The sequence below is a fragment of the Haliotis cracherodii genome, unplaced genomic scaffold, assembly GCF_022045235.1.
Source record: "Haliotis cracherodii isolate W230 unplaced genomic scaffold, xgHalCrac1.p SCAF_10, whole genome shotgun sequence".
NCBI classification, from domain to species: domain Eukaryota; kingdom Metazoa; phylum Mollusca; class Gastropoda; order Lepetellida; family Haliotidae; genus Haliotis; species Haliotis cracherodii.
In genome coordinates, this window is record NW_027266265.1 from 1,795,001 (window position 1) to 1,817,006 (window position 22,006).

At 43.0% G+C, this 22,006-nt stretch overlaps 1 protein-coding gene across 3 annotated transcripts in view; it reads left to right on the forward strand.

Moving 5' to 3' along the window:
- Positions 1-22,006, forward strand: part of LOC139453960 (neuropeptide S receptor-like) — a 70,301-nt gene that overhangs the window by 731 nt on the left and 47,564 nt on the right. Inside the window, exon 1 of one of the 3 annotated variants that reach the window (XM_071235409.1) lies at positions 13,065-13,203. The exons of the other annotated variants lie outside the window; for them this stretch is intronic. The gene's annotated coding sequence lies outside the window, so the exon portion shown is untranslated. Of the gene's footprint in view, positions 1-13,064; positions 13,204-22,006 lie in introns of those variants that run through there. 3 annotated transcript variants of the gene reach the window in all.

Below are 22,006 nucleotides of genomic sequence, written 5' to 3' on the forward strand. Positions count from 1 at the left end.
GAAGCAGTTTCATTCTGTTCGCGCTAGAGATTTGATATAAATTATTTTTCATAATTATTAGAGTTTATCATTTAGTTTTAACTGCATGCATCACTTAACTGCAAAACTTGCCTCGAAACTTAAAACAAGCATAACCCCTTGCTAGAAGTATAAAAAAAAACCACTTAGGGTTAACTTTCTCTAGCCCCTTTTCAACGGGGGAAATTCGAAGTATTTCCGTCTTTTACATTTTTCTCCAATTTTCTTTTGGAAAATAATATCATCTGACTTAATTATTTTACTTAATTAAAATCTCGTTACTATTCTAAAATTTGTCACTGAGTTTTGATACCCAAAACATATCTTGTAAGCTTCATTTTCGTTAGGCATAGATAAACATAGTGGCCTATTCTTGTTCGTTTGTTTGTTGTTTAACGCCTCGCTCCGATATTCCAGCTATATGACGGGGGTCTATAAATCATCAATCAGACAATCCCGTGATAATGCGAGCTCCGATCCACGCCGACGGGCTACGATGACATGCGATCAAGCAAGTCACGGAGGCTGACCACTCGACCCATTAAGTCGCCTCCAGCCACCAGCATGTGCTTTTGCTGACCAGTTCTAACCCGGGGTCCCCACGGAGCCTGTTTCGAATATTTAAGTCCATCCCTGTACAATGAATAGGTCTGTACGTCCCTGTACAATGAATAGGTCTGTACGTCCCTGTACAATGAATAGGTCTGTACGTCCCTGTACAATGAATAGGTGTGTACATCCCTGTACAATGAATAGGTCTGTACATCCCTGTACAATGAATATGTGTTCATATCTGTACAATAAATAGGTATGTACATCCCTGTACAATGAATATGTGTGTTCATCTCTGTACAATGAATATGTGTGTTCATCTCTGTACAATGAACATGTGTGTACGTCCCTGTACAATGAATATGTGTGTACATCCCTGTACAATGAATAGGTCTGTACATCCCTGTACACTGAATATGTGTACATCCCTGTACAATGAATAGATCTGTACATCCCTGTACAATGAATAGCTCTGTACATCCCTGTACAATGAATAGCTCTGTACATCCCTGTACAATGAATTGGTGAATAGCTCGGTACCTCCAAATACAATGACTGTCTGAGGCACGTAGCAACAGACTGAAGGCACAGTTGAGGGTGTTATTCATTATCAGCAGGTGCGACAATATCAATATACAAACAAACCATACCATCATGTGTGGGAGGCAGGAGTTATTGATCGGTTGAACGTCCTGTCCAGATGCACGGCTTTAACAGTGCATGACAGTAACAATTATACTTTGTCACAGGCATATATTTTGACCTCGATATGTTCCAAAACACGGGATCGTCGAAGGCTTTTTCAAATGCGGAAGCTGAGGGGTGTGGCCGTGTGTGTGTGTGTGTGTGTTGGGGAGTGGGGGGGGGGGGGGGGGGGGCGTTTACCGAGTTTTGAAAATAGTGGGAGGTGTGTGTGCGTGTGTGTGCGTGTGTGTGTGTGTGTGTGTGGGGGGGGGTGTGTGTGGGTGTGTGTGGGTGTGTGTGTGGGTGTACGGGTCGGAGTGTATATTTGGTTTTGGAAAGGGTGGGGTGTGTGGGGTTTGGGGGATGGGGGTTGGGGGTTTGAATGGGGTGATGTGTCAAAAAAATTTAAAAAAGTGAATGGAAACAGTTTGGGAAACAATTTTGTCAGCCACCAATGAGGATATTCTGTTCATGTTCGTCGCTTGTTCCTAAAAATTTCATACGTCAGACCACATACTGCTTGTCACTTTTTCTAACAAAATGTGAAGATAGGTCGTAAATAATCTACACTCTTTTAATTCCCCAATCCCTCCGACCCCAAATACACAACTATACTAAATGAAAACAAGTACATGCATGATCAGAGAGGCGAGACTCCTGATCTGTGTTCGATCTCAGTTAGTTTTGTCAACACGATACACATGCGCGTGGATTTCATCAATACAAACGACCCTTGAAGATCCGGGGTAGAATATGTCTTTAGCAAGCATGCCTGTTGTAAAAGGTGACTATACTTGTCGTAAGAGGCGACTAACGGGACCGCGTGGTGAGGCTTGCTGACTTGGTTAATGCACCTCATCGTGTACAAATTTCGTCGATCGATGATCATAATATCAATCACTGGATTGTCTGGTCTAGACTCGATTATTTACAGACCGACGTCACATAGCTAAAATACTGCTGAGTGCGGCGTTAAACAACAACAACAACAACATCAATGCAAACCTACGACCCCAGTGAAGATCTGGGGTAGAATTGGTCTTCAGCAGCCCATGCTTGCCGTTAAAGGTGACTATGCTTGTCCTAAGAGGCGACTAACGGGATGGGGTGGTCAGGCACGAGACATGGTTGATGCATGTCATCGTATCCCAATAGCATGGAGTACGACTAAACTAACCAAACAAAACAAATCATCCCCATGACCCATGTCACTGCGGGTTTTCCTCCAGCATCAAACTGACACGCCGCGATGAACTAAAACACTGTTCACAGGCGCGTTTAACCGAACACTCATTTTACTAATTGACTGTTCTTTACAGAGCACAACACACACTTGACAAGTATTTTATGAGAGAGGGACGACTATATATCCACCAAGCCCTAGCCCCACTGTAAACATATCAGCTTCAAGAGATCATAGTTGTTACGGCGTTTTTACATCAACATTAATCAAGTCTTTGAAAGGCATTTAGAAGAGAATTGATGGATGTCAACTTCTTTATCATGAGGAGCACAACGTGTCGGAGCACGTGTTCACTCCTGAATGATTTCACCCGATGAAGGAGTAAGCATGTACTCCGAAACGTGGTGTTCCTCCTAATTAAGAAGTTGACATCCATCAATTCTCTTCCTTATCAGCGGGGGCGGTCGAGTAGCCTAGTGGTTAAAGCGTTCGCTCGTCACGCCGAAGACCCGGGCTCGATTCCCGACATGGGTACAATGTGTGAAGCCCATTTCTGGTGTCCCCCGCCGTGATAATGCTGGAATATTGCTAAAAGCGGCGTAAAACCATATTCATTCACCCACTCCTTATCAACATTAATGTTAACACATAGTGAGACCATATAACTTTGGTTGTGTTTAATCATCATGAAAAACATAAAAAGCAACTTGTCTACAAATATTGATTTATTTGGTGATGTTTCTCCTGTGGAAAGATCGACATCAACTTCAGATTAATGTGCGCGGCCATAAGACCAGTGCGTGAGATGCACCCCTATATTGCTCTCGCGAATTATTCCTTTAACCATGGCGAACCTGCGTTATACCGCGTAAGGAAGAAGTGTTTAGCTAAACCAACAAGGTAGCACACCCACCTCGGACGGTGCATAGACCGGGCTGTCTGCGCTGGGGACACTGGAGTGGGCGGTGTCGATCATTTATAACGCGGTAATGTTGTAATGTAATGACTGCTTTACCGACCACCCATTGCCCGTGTCACCAGGCTTACAAGTGGTGGTTTGATGTCTTGTTTAAGGACTTGGTGGTTAGACTGTCAATCGTGACGGTGACACTCCCAGGTGTAAATCACGTGACCCCTTGGCGCACACCGACCACAGGGAGTTGTAGATCAGAAGCAAGTGAAGGAAGCTACAAAAACAATTCCATAATCATTATATATCTCTTTTTGACTATTTCATAAGCTATGTATTAATGAATGAATACCAATTAGTGATGGAAAGTACATTCACCTGACGCGGTCACACACATCATCTGCTGAAACACCTGTGCTGGATGTCACAGGTGATGAAACTGATCTCGTGGTCTGATTCTGTCGTTTGTTTGTTGCTTTGATTGTTTTTGTTGTTGTTTAGCGCCGCCCTCAGCAATATTCCAGCTATATGACGACGGTCTGTAATTAATCGAGTCTGGACCAGACAGTCCAAGGATTGACATCATGAGCATCGATCTACGCAATTGGGATACGATGACATGCATCAACAAAGTCACCGAGACTGACCACCCGATCCCGTTAGTCGTCTCTTTCACGGGTCTCAGGTTCGGTTACTTAGTTGATTGTATGTCAGCGTTCCTTGACGGCGTGGATCGTGGCTCTTAATCAACCAAACAACTAAACAAACAAACAAATACAACAGCCAGGAAAGTCAGACTGTTCTTCCATGTCCAGAACACATGGGGTCAGACGATGTAGACGAGAAGGCGGCTAAATGGTCGTGTGGTCTTGCTCGGTGACTTTGTTGATTGCGTTGGACATTGCTCCTGATATCAATCATTTGATTATCTGGTCCAGATTTAATTATATACAGACCACCGTGATATAAGTATTGCTCCGTGCGGCGTAAAACAACAAACCCACCATTCCAATTCAAGGTCCGAGTTTGAATAGATCTTCAGCAATCCATGTTTTTAGTAAGAGGCGACTTGGTTGATGCAAGTCATCGTATCCCAGTTGTGTGGATCGATGCTCATGATGGCAATCACTGGATTGTCTGGTCCAGACTCGATTATTTACAGACCGCCGTCCTATAACTGGAATATTGATGAGTGCGGCGTTAATCAACAAACACAGACAAACAAACTAACAATTTATGATGGAACAAACCATTACGGCAGAAACGTAATTACCTCCATGATGTTAGAGGTCGTAATGGATGAGTGAGTGAGTGAGTATGGTTTTACGCCGCTTTTAGCAATATTCCAGCAATATCACGACGGGGGACACCAGAAATGGGCTTCACACATTGTACCCATGTCGGGAATCGAACCCGGGTCTTCGGCGTGACGAGCGAACGCTTTAACCACTAGGCTACCCGACCACCCCCGCCATTGATGATGCATCACCTCCCCAGCCTTTGTTTGTTTAAACCTACGCGAGTATTGCGTGCATTTATTGAGACCATGTCGCCACTGATATGTCAACCCCTTAACCTATCCTTGATAACGGTTAACTAGTAATGCAGACATGCAAGCACCCAGTATCGTCAGTGAGCTTTTTGTATCACACCTGTGTGTTCCCGCACCTGCAATCAATATCCATAATCTAGGCCCCAAACTGTTTGTTTCTTTATTACTTCAACAATCCTTCCCGTCGTGTGGAGGAAAATACTTTATGGTTATGGTAAATCACAGCACAGGCTTGGCTTGGCTGCATTCCAAGCATCTCGTCACTATGTCAGCATGTTGACGCAACGCCTCGGTAATCTTTGTCATGTTAAGGAAATAGTGCAGGTATTAGCGACAAAAAGGTTTTGCTGTTGATGTGTGAGAATCAGTGGTATGGGGACATGTACATGGCCTGTGTGGTGTTGCGGCGGGGCCATGTCACTGGGGTCTGGTACATGGTGTAGGGGTCGCCACGCCCAGCTGACACTGACGTCATGTACGTACCGTATATGCTAGAATATCGGTGTGTATATGTTTAATACTGACATTACAGAATGTATTACGTTACGCTTTCAAGGACAAACTGATGACAAATAATGATATACGTTTTTAGGCAGCGAATATGCCTTCAGACATAGTATAGCTCCACATCCGATGGGGGGTACCTCCAGACTCCGAACCCCCCTCTGTATTCTCCTCGTTATCAAAACGTTACTCGGCTGCAGTCACCGAAACACTGCAGACTTAAGGTCCAAAACACATCTGTGAGACCCGTATCAAATACATCACCATTGCCATTTCTTCAGGGAAGCACATTTTAACAATACTTCAGTACTAAAAACGTTACATATTTGCAACACAACAACATCAACAACCACAAGTACAACGCAAATTAACATGTTGTTACGTCACGTCAAGTACAGCACATATCACGTGTCGCGGTTCTTTGTTGACCTGGTTGTCGAGTGTCGGATTCCTGGGGAAAGTGATTCGTATTTCCTCTGCACGTGAACTTCAATCCCCGCAGAACCCTGTGAACCACAACGTTCCAAATAGAACATGTGTACTCATCACGGCTGTGCAACACAGGGGCCGCCATATTAGATCCGGGTTTCTTGGCCTCGTAAAGTCCAAAACGGGTATTTGTTATTATAACGTGTAATGTATGTGAATGTGGTGTGGAAGCCAAATGTCGTGCAGAACGCCCGACCCGTGAAGATCCGGGGTAGAATAGGTCTTCAGCAACCCATGCTTGTCGTGAAGCCCCATCAGGCGACTAACGGGATCGGGTGGTCACGCTCGCTGACTTGGTTGATACATGTCATCGAATCTCAACTGCGTAGATCGATGCTCATCATGTCAATCACTTGAATATCTAGTTCAGACTCGATTATTTACAGACCGCCGTCATATAGCCGGAATATTGCTGAGTGCGGCGTTAAACAGCAAACAGACGAGGAAAACTCTCGTCAGAGTCCGCGCCACGATAAATAAAATGAAAATACAGCCTATTGCTAGTTTTATAACAGTGTTTATGATGACTAAAATGTATATGAACGAGACTGGTTCTAAAACGTTGTCCTATTCATTATTTAAGCCATCTTTCTGTGTGGAGCCTAATATATAAAGTGTATCACAGTAATTTAACTAAGTTTCACCGAGCGTTAGCTCAGTGCCGTTGCAGTTCCCAATAATTATACATAGAAACAGGTCGATATATTAAAAAAGAAAGAATCCGTCAAATATGTAATTCTGGATATATAGAAAATGAGTATCACTTTTAGCTTGTTTGTGAGGCTTATACAGATCTGCGTCAAATATATGTTCATAAGAAATACTATGCCCATCCGAATTTACAAAAATATAACGTATCTGTTGATAACAGTGATATTGTTAGACTTTTGGTAATATTTGTATTTTAAGCAATGCAATTAAGAAACAAAAGTGTCAACGTGCTAGTAGGCTGCATTGTACGTGAAGCTGTCGGGACGACGGCTTGCATCCTTGATGTAACAAAGAGGAAGATACATGTGAAAATCAGGGACACATCAGAAGGCGAGCTGACGCTAGACCAACATCTAGTCTCTGAAATGAACATATCGTACAGAAAAAAAACCCAGTTAAATTATCTTTAAAAAAAATAATAAAAAGGTGCCCGGAGACTCTCTTCATTTTCCTGATCATGATACTACATAAATCTAGACTTGCCAAACATTATAGACTTGTATTTGATATATTTGTATTAGGGTCTGTAAGATAGACTTAGCTAACGTTTATAGTCAATTGTGTGTCTGATCGTCTGACCCACGTTCAGAAACAGGGAGCTATGAGAAACACAATACAAACAACAACCTATGCCCCCCTACACTTTACCTCTGTCCCACGTGATAAACACAATTACTAAACAACACGATGGGGGCTATGACTCATACAGCATGACCGTCGTGCGTACACTTCACAATCTCCAGGGGGTCAGCATCGACACGCCGTCCCATTGCATCATAGTGACCAATCAAACGATCATGTCCTGCAGTGCTAAACTTGCCCACGAGGTGGCGCACGCACCGCTGAATATATCGTTGACAAAACATCATAGAACATAAACGGCGGTATGTGGGTGTTGCCCGGGCCTGTCAAACGTGAGACAGTCATTTACATGAAATGGGATATTCAACAACCTGCAATGCAATTTGAGAGAATGACGAATGAGTAGAGGAAGTGTGATGAATGTACTTGATTAACAGCAACACGTGTAAATATCAAACCAGTGAGGCCTCACTCTAGACTAACATCTAGTCTCTAAAATGAAGATATATTTCAGAAAAAACCCAGTTGTTACATTATCTTATATATAAATATAAGAAAGGAGCCCATAGACTGTCTTCTATAGACTTGCATGGACTGTACTGGACATACAGTAAACTACGGTTATAACGAATTCAAAGGTACAACTAATTTTAGTTCGTTATAACCGTAGTTCGTTATAAGCATATATACAACAAATGCATAGCACATGGACCAAAACACATTTCGTTATATCCGTCAGTTCGTCATAAGCGTGTTCGTTATAAACGTAGTTTACTGTATCAGGGTTTGTATGACAGACTAGCCTCTCTATACACGGTTGGGTTTTGATGTTCACTGTAACCCATCTATCACCATCGTACTTGATTATTCATGTGATATCAAGAGATGTTCCTAGTAAAGGTCTTAATGGGGCCACACATATACATACAATGTATAGCTATATAGAGGCATGTCGTGAGTCGCCTGGCAAGATTCACCTGGACATATATGTACATGCAGTGTACTTACACGGCACTGACGGGAGTGGATGTTGAACAACTGATCAGTGAGATCCGAGCTGCTATGTTTCCTTTACTTCGAAGCCTTAGAAATACTACTACTACTACTACTACTACTACTACTACTACTACTACGTCGCTATATAAGTGCAATAATCTTGGACGCGACGTTAAACCCAATTTCACCTCACCTCACTACTACTACTACTGCTGCTACTACTGGTACTACTACTACTACTACTACTACTACTACTACTACTACTTCTACTACTTCTGCTACTACAGAAATGAGTGTCAACCAAGCGAAGTGCCAAATCAAATCGGCCCAGTCTCAATTTTTCAAGAAGAGGCTTTCTGAACGACCACTGCATTTATTTATGTGCAGTGTGTTGAGAGGATCAGCAATCCTGCAGAGTCCTTCACTTGGATGAAGTCGTCTGGCCTGAAAAATGAAACTGAAGGCTTTCTGTTTGCTGCTCAGGACCAGTCACTTCCCACTCGAAACCGTTAATGTGTGATTTTGCATCAAAATGTAAATATGAAATGTTGATTATGTAATGAATTTAATGAGACTGTCCAGCACATTGTCAGTGGATGCCCAGCTTTGGCACAGACACAGTATCTTAAACGACATGATGGTGCAATGCTTGTGGTTTTGACACCGAGGTCCATCCATGGGACGACCCGGAATATGTAGAGGGCGTCATGGAAAATGATAAATGCAAAATTCTTTGGAATAGGCCCGCATACAGCATCAGACGTATCCAGGCCAACAAGCCTGATCTTGTCCTTTTTGATAAATCCATTGAAATCATTTTTATCATTGAATGTTCTGTCCCTTTTGTCACTGACAGTAATGTGATTGACAAGATTGAGGAAAAACATGGCAAATATGCAGACCTCGCTTTCGAAATGTCACGCTTGCATCTCAAGTACCAAGTTGTCCGACTCCCCATTGTTCTCGATGCCTTAGGTTTGGCACCTCCCAATCTGTTGACTGACACTGGGAGAGTACCCGGGTTTGCTACCAGGAATACAACCCTTCTGACAATCTGGGTAATGCAGAAGGCTGCAGTGTTGAGGAGTCTTCACATTCTCCGAAAAGTTCTGGGTGGGTTTGACTCGGCAGCGCTTCCTGGGAGAAGTCTCATTCGCTGTCTGGGCTGAGTGTAATAATTGTTAACACCACCACCACCACCACCACCACCACTACTACTACTGCCACTACTATTTCTAGTGGATAGAGCGTCTGCCCAGAGATCTGCAGATCCTCGATCCTCGACCGCGTCACACCAAACTACTTAAAAGATCGTACTTGTTGTTACCCTGCCTTGTGCTCTGCATTAAGTGGATAACACAAGGACTGTATACTGTGTCTGAGTGGGGTATTCATGTTAAACTGCGGCATGGTATCTCAGTTGCCTAGCGCAATAAATTCGGCATTAGTCCGGACTAGTATAAGCAGCCACAGACGCCATATAAGTGCAGTAATCTTGAACACGACGTTAAGACCCATTTCACCCCACCTCACATATATCGCAACACCTATATAAACAATTACAAATCCACAAAAGTTTATATATTGCCTGGTGACTTTGCACAATATTATCTTCTAAGTCATCTGCCAACGACAATTCCACGTGCAGCTGTTCAGAATAATTATACACAGGCTTTATTTTTGTTAGTCTTAGGCCCATAATGTCTCCGAAGAGGGAGTAAGCTGACCTACCGTGTGGTTTTGTTCCGAAGACAACTCTAGACGGGTGTGTTTCAGAGACGTCATGGAGCTGACAGTCTCCATGCTGGAGATTTATGTGCCAGCGATCCCTTGCGACCCTGTAGTGAGCTTAATGTGAAGAAAACCCATTTAACTATTGTCCCTTATCGCAATACGGAGGTGTTCGCCCACTGCGTGTTTGTTGCGCTGTGTCATGCATGGATTGTACCAACACGTCGCCATACAGGTGATGTAATGTGAAGAACACTGCAAAGCAAATATAGTGTGTGCGCTTTTTTGGAAATATGAGTGAGTGTATGGTTTGACGCCGCGTTTAGCAATATCCCAGCAATATCACGGCGGGGAACATTGTACCCATATCGGGAATCGAACCCGGGTCTTCGGCGTGACGAGCGAACGCTTTAACCACTAGGCTACCAGGCCGCCTCTTTTGGAAATATGAACGACCCTTAAAGGTGACGCAAGTCAAATACTCTCAGAAACCAGTCTATAGGATAGATTTATATCGGATGACTCGCTTCGCGGTTGGTAATGTACGCGATATTACTGTAGGAAGGTATATAATACCATGCCCATTGGCAAGCAAGCGGGTCCCGGGTCGGCGGCCAGTGACGAGCGAATGTTTTAACCACTGGGCTACCCCACCGCCCCTAAAAATATTCGAGACAGGCCAGAGAGGGAAAAGGTTCTGTCTCATTCGTCTGTGAAGCTTCTGAACTCACTGGCTGATTCACGTCGACTCAAAGGCCATAAAACCGTAAATCGTCTACAGTTAGTGTGTCATCTCAGATGCCGTCGATATCATTTCGTTCTTGTTCAGCTTACGAACAGGTAGTTTTAATGCTGTCACGTTCGCTGGTGTAAGAGCTGCAGCTTTCACCGCAGACACATGTTGTTACATACGGGTATTGTATTACCCTGTCAACTGTCCAATCGCCACGCTCAGTCTACAATAGTGCTACTTCCGGGGTGGCTGACGGACATCATCCGTCACAACATGCTTCACTCACACTTGAACTAAACCACACGATCGAGACCAGACAGTGTTATATCAACAAACATCGAACATAATCACAACACTCCAAGAATCACGAACACCGTCAGTACGAGATGTACTTCTATACACCGGTGTGTTCCGACTGCATGATGGCTGTAGGGACGTAAAACTGTTTACAGACACTCACGTGACACGGTTGTTTACTCATGCCACACATTTCTTTATCACATGGCAGTTGTTTACTCACAGGACACAGTTTGTTTTTTTTACTCGCATGACACGGTTGTTTAAGGGGGCACGGGTGGCCCAGTCGTCTAAGGCGCCGCGATTCGCTGCGCAGAGTTGCGTCCCTTGGGCACGCCAGAAACCTATGATTGTGGGTTCGAATCCCGGTTCGCCCTGATTATGTTTCTAGGTTTGTCAGCACCATACCCGTGCTCGTGGGTTTCACCGAAGTGGTAAACGTCTAAGACCTGCTTCACTTCGGGCTTTCCTCCCACATTAAGCTGACACGCCGCGATATAACTGGAATACTGTTAAAAGCGGCGTTAAACCCAACTCACTCACTCACGCACGGTTGTTTACTCACATGACACGGTTGTTTACTCACATGACACTGTTGTTTACTCACATGACACGGTTGTTTGTTTACTCGCATGACACGGTTGTTTACTCGCATGACACGGTTGTTTACTCGCATGACACGGTTGTTTACTCACATGACACGGTTGTTTACTCACATGACACGGTTGTTTACTCACATGACACGGTTGTTTACTCGCATGACACGGTTGTTGACTCGCATGACACGGTTGTTTACTCACATGACACGGTTGTTTACTCGCATGACACGGTTGTTGACTCACATGACACGGTTGTTTACTCGCATGACACGGTTGTTGACTAGCATGACACGGTTGTTTACTCACATGACACGGTTGTTTACTCGCATGACACGGTTGTTTACTCACATGACACGGTTGTTTACTCACATGACACGGTTGTTTACTCGCATGACACGGTTGTTTACTCACATGACACGGTTGTTTACTCGCATGACACTGTTGTTTACTCACACGACACTGTTGTTTACTCACATGACACTGTTGTTTACTCACACGACACCCTTGTTTACTCACATGACACGGTTGTTTACTCACATGACACTGTTGTTTACTCACACGACACTGTTGTTTACTCACACGACACCCTTGTTTACTCACATGACACGGTTGTTTACTCACACGACACCCTTGTTTACTCACATGACACTGTTGTTTACTCACATGACACGGTTGTTTACTCGCATGACACGGTTGTTTACTCACATGACACGGTTGTTTACTCGCATGACACGGTTGTTTACTCACATGACACGGTTGTTTACTCGCATGACACGGTTGTTTAGTCACATGACACTTTTGTTTACTCACACGACACTGTTGTTTACTCACATGACACTGTTGTTTACTCACACGACACTGTTGTTTACTCACATGACACTGTTGTTTACTCACACGACACTGTTGTTTACTCACATGACACTGTTGTTTACTCACATGACACTGTTGTTTACTCACATGACACTGTTGTTTACTCACACGACACTGTTGTTTACTCACATGACACGGTTGTTTACTCGCATGACACGGTTGTTTACTCACATGACACGGTTGTTTACTCACATGACACTGTTGTTTACTCACATGACACTGTTGTTTACTCACATGACACTGTTGTTTACTCATGTGAAATGCCACATTTAGAGACATCTCTGAAGGAGTGTGATAATGATAGTCATGAACTGATCCAATGAACTTAACTGATATTCTTGTAATTTACATGATGAACTCATGCTGTGTGATATAAATGAGCCTCATAACTCTCATCTTTTGTTCATAATGAGCGCCAGTTGTAACTGCCTCCGGGCGCCCCAGATTGAGACACCACAAAGTCAAGGTCATCTAGCAGGTCACTGCCGAGGCTTTACTGGCCTTATTAGCCAGTATGAACGGTCAAGGTTCCATCGCCGAAAGCATGATACACATTTATCATTATTGCTTGGAATATTGGCAGCTGTGTAGGAACCGGTTGTTTAATACTTGAACTTAGGTCAAAGGTTCGTCCTCTCACAACTCGTGAAATGCCACCGCCCATTGTTATTATGTTAACAGCGCGCTGACTTACACGAAAGACGACAAGCCATATTGAATGTTGTCCCTGCCAATCCGGCTATATCCCACATCTGTGCATAGACTGGGATACAATACCAAGAACAGATTCTGGTAAGTCGGTGCCTTTCTTATCACATGTATTTAAAGACAAAGACAAAAAACCCATAATCATATGAAATCTCCGATAAAGGCAGCCTGTTATACGATTCGGACTATAAAATGAGCTCATGTTCATGAATGACAATCAAATAGTCACGACACCGGCTGATCGCGAAAAGCTGAGCATATCTTGCCCCGACGGTGGCACGTGTCACAAATACATGCAAAGGCAAGTCATATGTTCAGCCGAACATGCACATGAGCAAATGGTGTTTGCATCGGAAGTATTTCTTGTCACAAATGCGACACATTTGGAAATGTCACTCCAACAGCTTGACTAAGGCCGTGAATGTTGTAACCCTATCACATAATTTTTGAACAAAAGTCGTACGACGCTCTTGGAAATTCTTCGAAGTAAAACCATGCTTGGTTGTGTCTCACATTGTGAGATGTAGCCATCAAAGGCTGTAGCTGATGGAGTATCACTCACGAATACAGCTATCAAATAACGCCTCTCTTAACTTGGGTTGGAAACGGTTCGTTTGATGACGTCATGTTAGGTTTTCACATCTCGAATAGTTTTCTTGAAGAGTATTGAGTCACTCCAAGGAATTTTATCTACATCTCAAAATTGCATGAGAAATTCATTTTAAAGGACATGCACCGAAACGACATGTTGAAATTTAACCGGAATGCAAGAGTATATTCTGTTATCACTGGTATATTGCGTTATTATTATTGAGTGAAGAATGCTGTGGTATATTCTGTTATCACTGGTATATTGCGTTATTATTATTGAGTGAAGAATGCTGTGGTATATTCTGTTATCACTGGTATATTGCGTTATAATTACTGAGTGAAGAATGCTGTGGTATCTTCTGTTATCACTGGTATATTGCGTTATAATTACTGAGTGAAGAATGCTGTGGTATATTCTGTTATCACTGGTATATTGCGTTATTATTACTGAGTGAAGAATGCTGTGGTATCTTCTGTTATCACTGGTATATTGCGTTATAATTACTGAGTGAAGAATCCTGTTGTATATTCTGTTATCACTGGCATATTGCTTTATTATTACTGACTGAAGAATGCTGTGGTATATTCTGTTATTCCTGTTATATTGCGTTATTGCTACTGAGTGAAGAATGCAATAGTATATTCTATATATTGAATCTGTACTTGAATTGTCCCTTTTGTGTAGACCAGTAATAGCCTCCGCGTAGAAGTAGCCTCCGCGTAGAAGTAGCCTCCGTGTAGAAGTAGCCTCCGGGTAGAAGTAGCCTCCGCGTAGAAGTTGCCTCCGTGTAGAAGTAGCCTCCGTGTAGAAGTAGCCTCCGCGTAGAAGTAGCCTCCGTGTAGAAGTAGCCTCCGGGTAGAAGTAGCTTCCGCGTAGAAGTGGCCTCCATGTAGAAGTAGCCTCCGTGGTCTAGTAGTAGAGCGTCCGCGTGGAGAGCGGAAGGTCCGGGGTTCGAGCCCCGGCCGCGTCATACCAAAAGACGTTAAGAGATGGTACTTGTTGTTACCCTGTCTGGTGCTCGGCATTTAGGGGCTAAAAACAAGGACTGGTCGGCTCGGAGTCAGTATACTGTGTCTGAGTAGGGTATTCACGTTAAACTATCTCAGTGAGGTAGCACTATAAATCGGCATCAGTCCCGACTAGTACAAGCAGCCACACAAACATGCACGTCGCTATAGAAGTGCAATAATCTTGGACGCGATGTTAAACCCAATTTCACTTCTCCTATAATGAGTTATCAGGAAGTATATCACATGTTATCTGAAGTGTTTTAATGTTATCACAATATATATCACACGATAGCTTTTACCATGCCACATTGTTATATAGAATATCTGAAAGAAAGTAATATGTTATATGGAAGTACATCACACGTTATATGGAAGTATATCACCCGATATATGGAAGTATATCACACGATATATGGAAGTATATCACACGATATATGGAAGTATATCACATGTTATATGGACGTATATCACACGTTATATGGAAGTATATCACCCGATATATGGAAGTATATCACACGATATATGGAAGTATATCACACGATATATGGAAGTATATCACATGTTATATGGAAGTATATCACACGTTATATGGAAGTATATCACCCGATATATGGAAGTATATCACACGATATATGGAAGTATATCACATGTTATATGGACGTATATCACACGATATATGGAAGGATATCACACGTTATATGGAAGTATATCACCCGATATATGGAAGTATATCACACGTTATATGGAAGTATATCACACGATATATGGAAGTATATCACACGATATATAGAAGTATATCACATGTTATGTGGAAGTATATCACCCGATATATGGAAGTATATCACATGTTATATGGAAGTATATCACCCGATATATGGACGTATATCACACGTTATATGGAAGTATATCACAAGTTATATGGAAGGATATCACCCGATATATGGAAGTATATCACACGTTATATGGAAGTATATCACCCGATATATGGAAGTATATCACCCGATATATGGAAGTATATCACACGATATATGGAAGTATATCACACGTTGTATGGAAGTATATCACCCGATATATGGAAGTATATCACCCGATATATGGTAAGTATAGCATACGTTATCTAGAAGAATACCACATGTAATCTGGTAGGATATCAGATGGTCATCTGGAACACATGGCGCCTGGTCGTATATCACATTAAGTGGTAGTATATCACATGTTATCTGGCAGTATATCAGTGTTATCTAGAGTTGTGTCTGAATTCCTCTGACGCAACCTCACCATGACTCGACCCTGACCGTGACACGGGGTGTTAAATATTTGAAATACATTGTTCCTGTTGGGCGTGACTCAGTCGCCTGGGTCGGCGTGACAACCACTCGGCCCGAGCTGTACATGCAGCTACAAGTATGTTTGAGATAGGGCTTCCAGTAAATGTTTTAATGTCTGCACTGAGGAAATGCCTGTCACAGTGTATTGTGTGATTTCCCCGTGGAGAGTCCAATTTCCAATATGGACGTGGAACAATTACTATGAGCTACGCTTCACTCACGAAATGATAGGACTGACATTTGGTGCTGCTGAACTATATCTATCGTTATATTTGTGACCACGCGTGTCATTTCGGGAAAAACCCGTTGGTCTTCTGGCAGATGACATTAAAAGTGTTATTAAAGCGACAAACCCTTTATAGAAATCTCTGCAGAAGGAGGAGTCGATGGTACGAAACCGACTTCACATCCCAAGCATATGTTTATGAATCACTATTATATAGTGATGATACTAGGTGTTCGCGAAAAGGTGAGTGTATCCTGCCCCATCAGTGGTATCGTCACAAACACATGCAAAGGCAAGCCAATTGTTCACATGAAAAAAACACGGGAACGTATGGTACAAGTCAAGATGGGGAATTGCATCGGATCAGCCTTTGTAGCGTGGATGTGACAAATACTTGCTACCACGATAACGTCTCCAACAACAGCCTCTGTAACAGTGATGTGATGATGTTGTACGGGGTATATATAAACACAGTTGGTCCGTCTCCAACAACAGCCTCTGTAACAGTGATGTGGTGATGTTGTACGGGGTATATATTGACACAGTTGTACCGTCTCCAACAACAGCCTCTGTAACAGTGATGTGATGATGTTGTACGGGGTATATATTAACACAGTTTACCGTCTCCAACAACAGCCTCTGTAACAGTGATGTGATGATGTTGTACGGGGTATATATTAACACAGTTGGTCCGTCTCAAACAACAGCCTCTTTAATAGTTTTACTTGTAGAAATCCACGAAAAGTCGAACCCGTGGATGTGCGAAAAGCCGAAAACTGCCGCGTGGGATGAGTGAGTGAGTTCTACGCCGCTTCTATATCAATATCATGATTAGAAGTGGTCTTCACACATTGGAACCATATTGAGAATTAACCCAAGGCCTTCGGTGTGACGAGCGAACGGTGTAACCATATGGCTAGACCATCGCCCCCAACGCGTGGGTGAAAATTACTCCGACGTGACCATAACAATAAGCTGAAACAAATCGTTAAGAATTGACCTTCACTTTGTGTGAGTTCAATGGAGTATGAACCTCCATAGAGTGAGGACCAAACTGTATGAACGTCGGAGCTTGCGACGACGTTCATACAATGTTTGGCCCTAACTATATGAAGGTCAATACTGCAATGAACTCACACAAAGTGAAAGTCAAATCTTATAATTTTTTATCACAATTTCTTACCTAAAAGGATGTAGGCCAAGATCTAAACACAATTTTATTTAGTACGTGTGACTTCATGTTTACACTGACAGCCAAACAACAACCAGCTATATCGCGGAATAAAATAGTTCCCCAAAAAGAGAGGTGACATGAGCGTATGGATGCACAACTTGCTCTTCAGAAATATCTTACGCAACACATGTGTTCAAATAATATCACCATTAGATGAAAAGGTCTGTAAAGAACTACCTCAGTAAGTCAGTCACAATGACAGCGCGTCGTAATACATTTACAAGTACAAGACGTCAAAATGGCCGACACGATATACGTGACGGGAGGATTTCCGAAGTTGTTAATGAACCTGTGGCGGCTACATGTGTTAGTCGTCATTGATCAACTGACCGATTATTGAAAGGTGATTAAAGATGCGTCAAAGAGACACCAAGGTAAATTCGTAGATTGCTGGAGACGGTCACTGTTAGCCTAGACACAGATCGAGTCGATACTGACGATAGTTTGGATGTGCATTTTTTCGTTTGTTCATTAGGATGGGCCATAGCGAGGAAATTCGTGAACAATCATGCAGTCAAGCTCTCTTACGTTTCTCAATGTACACTGAAATGCTGAGTCCAAGATTAAAGGTTCTAAATGATCAGAAATAATGCTAATGTATGTTTTCGTGCTAGGGAATTCCCAGGGGTTTCCCCAGGAATGTGGAAGTAGTCCGTCAGTGTTTACGTCATTTCAAGAACACGCTCTCGTGAAAAACGTCAAATTGTGTCGTTCATACACTTATGAACGTCAATTTCGCGGTCATGTGACCGACCTCTCGTCCAATGGAAAAGCCGTATATCGCGTAAACGTCAAATTCAAAAATTATTTCATGATATCTGAGAATTTCATTTGATTGCATTCGCTGTACAAATGTCAGCCGTCGATGAAGAGCTTTAATTAACAAGGACTAATCTGAAAATACTGTGGATATATAGGAAACTTAAACACACTTGCGTTGTGTATACGTGTGTCGAATCATGTAGCTAGGTAAAGCAAGCCGAATCAACACCGGAAATTTCATTTCGGATTTGTAAATACATTCCCGAGTGAGGAATTGATTTCACTGATTTTCCGTAATAAGCTGTTACGAGGTTTGATTTAAGTTTATTGACTGTGCGTGTCCACGGGAGCGTGAGCACTATGATGGCTCCACATGTGGCAATGTTTGATGTCCTGGTGGGTGGTTTGTTGTACTGGGTGGGTGGTTTGTTGCACTGGGTGGGTGTTGATGGGGATTGGGGTGGAGGCACGGGGGTAGGACTGGGTGGATTAAGACGATTATGACGAATTGAGAAGTAGGTGTTGAGGGTGTCGGGTATAGACGTTGTAGTCAAGGTATGGATGTTGGTGTGGGTTGGGACATGGATGCTAGAGTCCGAGAACTAAAGAAGCGGTGTCGTGCAAAGTTGGATTCGGGTTTTGGGAGTGTATAGGTGTAATACAACTTACAGTGGGTGTTTGGGGGTAATGGTGTCGGGTGGTGGGTGTTGAGTGGTGATGTTGTTGTTGGTGGGTGTTGTGATGGTGGGTGGTGATTATGGGAGTGTTGTGTGGTGATGGTGGGTGGTGATGGTGGTGTTGATGGTGATGTTGTGGTAGTGGTGGTGCTGGTGATGCTAACAGGGGTGGCTGTGGTGATGTTTTGCTGTTGTTGGTGTTGGTTTCGGTTTGCGGCCGAGTACAAGGTGGCGCACTCGATTGTCCGATATTTTATAGCTTCATTCTGTTATGATGAAATCAATCAGCCTCCTCTGGACCCATTCGTCACAAGAACCTGACATGACACTAAGACAAGACGTCAGTTATTCCATTGTACACTCATAATGGAAATAAAAGCGACAAAACAATTTTCCATAATCAGAATCCGACCATATCATGAGCATGTGTTAATACAAAGGGACATAACCAGTACTCGACTTGACTGTTGCGTGCCGTCTCTGATCCTAGATGAACTTCTTGAAGCATGCAGACTTCTCCCCCTGTCGTCATACTCAGAAAAAACCCAACATCTTTTCAGCTAAAATGTCCTTCAGGACAGTACCCCCGATTCGGTAACATATATCGAGGCCTCGGGGAGGCCCCTATTTTGCATGTAGATCCGAACTCATGCCAAACCCATGTTCAGAAGACACGAATTTTGATTGGTTGTTGATTTCAGGCCCAACAGCGTGAGAAATCTGCGCGTGGTGAAATGGTGACGTCACTTCCGCAGCGAAGCTTTGGCGGCGAATAGGTCATGGGTATATCGTCAGAAAAACGAGAGGTGACACATGTGATTGTTATCGGCAGAGAAGGAAGTGGTGCCTGACTTATTTTATATTAATGACTATCTTTGATACAAACTTCAATAACAGATGTCCATCAATGGTCTATTGTCCACGTGGAAACACGTTCTCGATTGCTTCTGGTCGTGTTCGATTGTAAAGTCTTAGCATGTCCGTGTTCTTCCCAAGGCGGTTGTCAGTGCGCCACCTGCCAAACATGATACGTGGCATCAACGACCTTCATGTCAACACATCAATCTGTGACGTCACCGATGTTTGATCTTGGGCGCGTATTGACGGACCAGTTGATACTCTCTCTCGCTACATAAAAGCAATAGTCTTAAGCGCGACGTAAACGGGAGGCGACAGACGGGATCGGGTGATCAGGCTCTCTGATTGGTTGATGCATGTCATCGTATCCCAAATGCGTAAATCTATGCCCACAATGTCAACAACTGGATTGCCTGGTCCAGACTCGATTTTTTACTGGCCGCCGTCCTATAGCTGGAATATTACTGAGCGTTAAACAACAAACAAACACAATCAGATTTTTTGACTGGCATCCTTTTATAGGCACTCAAGCCAGTCCAACGAGAAGCAGTCTTTAATTACTTTGCGTGAACTGCCCTTCTCTATGAACCTACCTGTGATTATGTCAATAGGAGGAGCACAGCGGCCGTCATTATCAACGTCCATAAGATAACGCTAATGGAACACAAGCCGAACAACTTCCATTCATGTTTGGAAACACAATAAGTTTTCCTAATAAGTTGATGAGGGACCTGTTTACGTTAGTTCGTGTATTGTACTATACAACACAGGTGTATTGACGTTAAGAACATACTCATAACTGTCAGGCCGTGAATAATGGCCGTCAATTACTAGAATGTTAACACATTCTTACTTCATTAACTTCAGTAAATTCCTACTTTTAGACTTTGACTTAACATTGTTTTGTGGAAAATATTTGATGATTAAACCAGGACACTTAAAGTAGTCTGTAGTTATACTACGTGAGCCGCCCTTGCATGATGCACGAGGACTATGTTCGCTGCAGCCGGGTTACCTGTACACTGTAGCGCCAGCGCAGCGTACCCAGGGAACCAGGCTGATGGTCGCTGCGGCTGCTGCAACACATGCGCCAGACACCGTTCTGTGCTCATGTTTACAATACGTTGTACGGGGCTCTTTACAATTTCGCGGGGCCCCAACTGAATATTTGAATAATGGCTTGCACGTTGAGAATATGTTGAAGGTGATCATAGGAAATATGGAGCAATGAAAGAGAATATGTATGTACATGTTTCTAATATTCTATAGTTTTTTCGCCTCAAAGGTTTATGTAATTACTTTAACATGAATAAACTTTTAGGTAACATATTGTAACACCACTATACGTATTTTTTTCTGATCAGGAATGATTATGATTTTTCTGATAATGATTATGAAAATTGACAACCAACTGTCAGGGATCGAGTAATAAATAGAGTGACGTCCCCTATGTTTTGAATGAATGAGTGAGTGAGTTAGGTTTAACGCCGCTCTGAACAGTATTAGAACAGTAGTATCATGTGGTTTCAGCTTAATGTTTTACATTAAAATGCGCAATTGTGTTGAATCTCATATCGAAATGTGTGGTGATTTTAATCCTCATTTGCAATGTTTGAAGGACACTTGTTTGTTTGTTTAATGCCACACTCAGCAATATTCCAGCCATGTGACAGAGGGTCGGTAAATATTCGAGTCTGGAATAGACAATCCAGTGATTGATATCATGAGCATGGATCCAAGGAATTGGAGACAGGCTTGGGTTGCAGGTGGCCAATTATAACCCGGATCTCCACGACTGCTTTCTTGTACATCAGACGCCATGGTGCTCAGTTCCATGAAGTCCTCTGTACTTGAGGGAGACCATCTTCCCGAGACAAGGGAGTTAACTGACTGTAATAGTCCAGTTTCCACCCTTGCCGAATTATGCAGGAATGTCGGGGCTCCACCGTAGCGCCACCAGTGGCTATTTCAAATTATGTCCCTTCTATGTCCCTCCTATTGACCAATCCACTGCTCATATAACTTGCATTTGTTTAAAAAAAATGGCGTCGCCCAGAGAAGAAGATCTGTAAAATAATCAAGGATAAAAAGGACTTCGAGAAGTGCATCACATCACGTGAGCACCTTGATTGAAAAACTTGAACAGATTTGGAAAGTGTCTGTTGACGCTGATCCTGTAATCGACCGAAATCTGCACGGC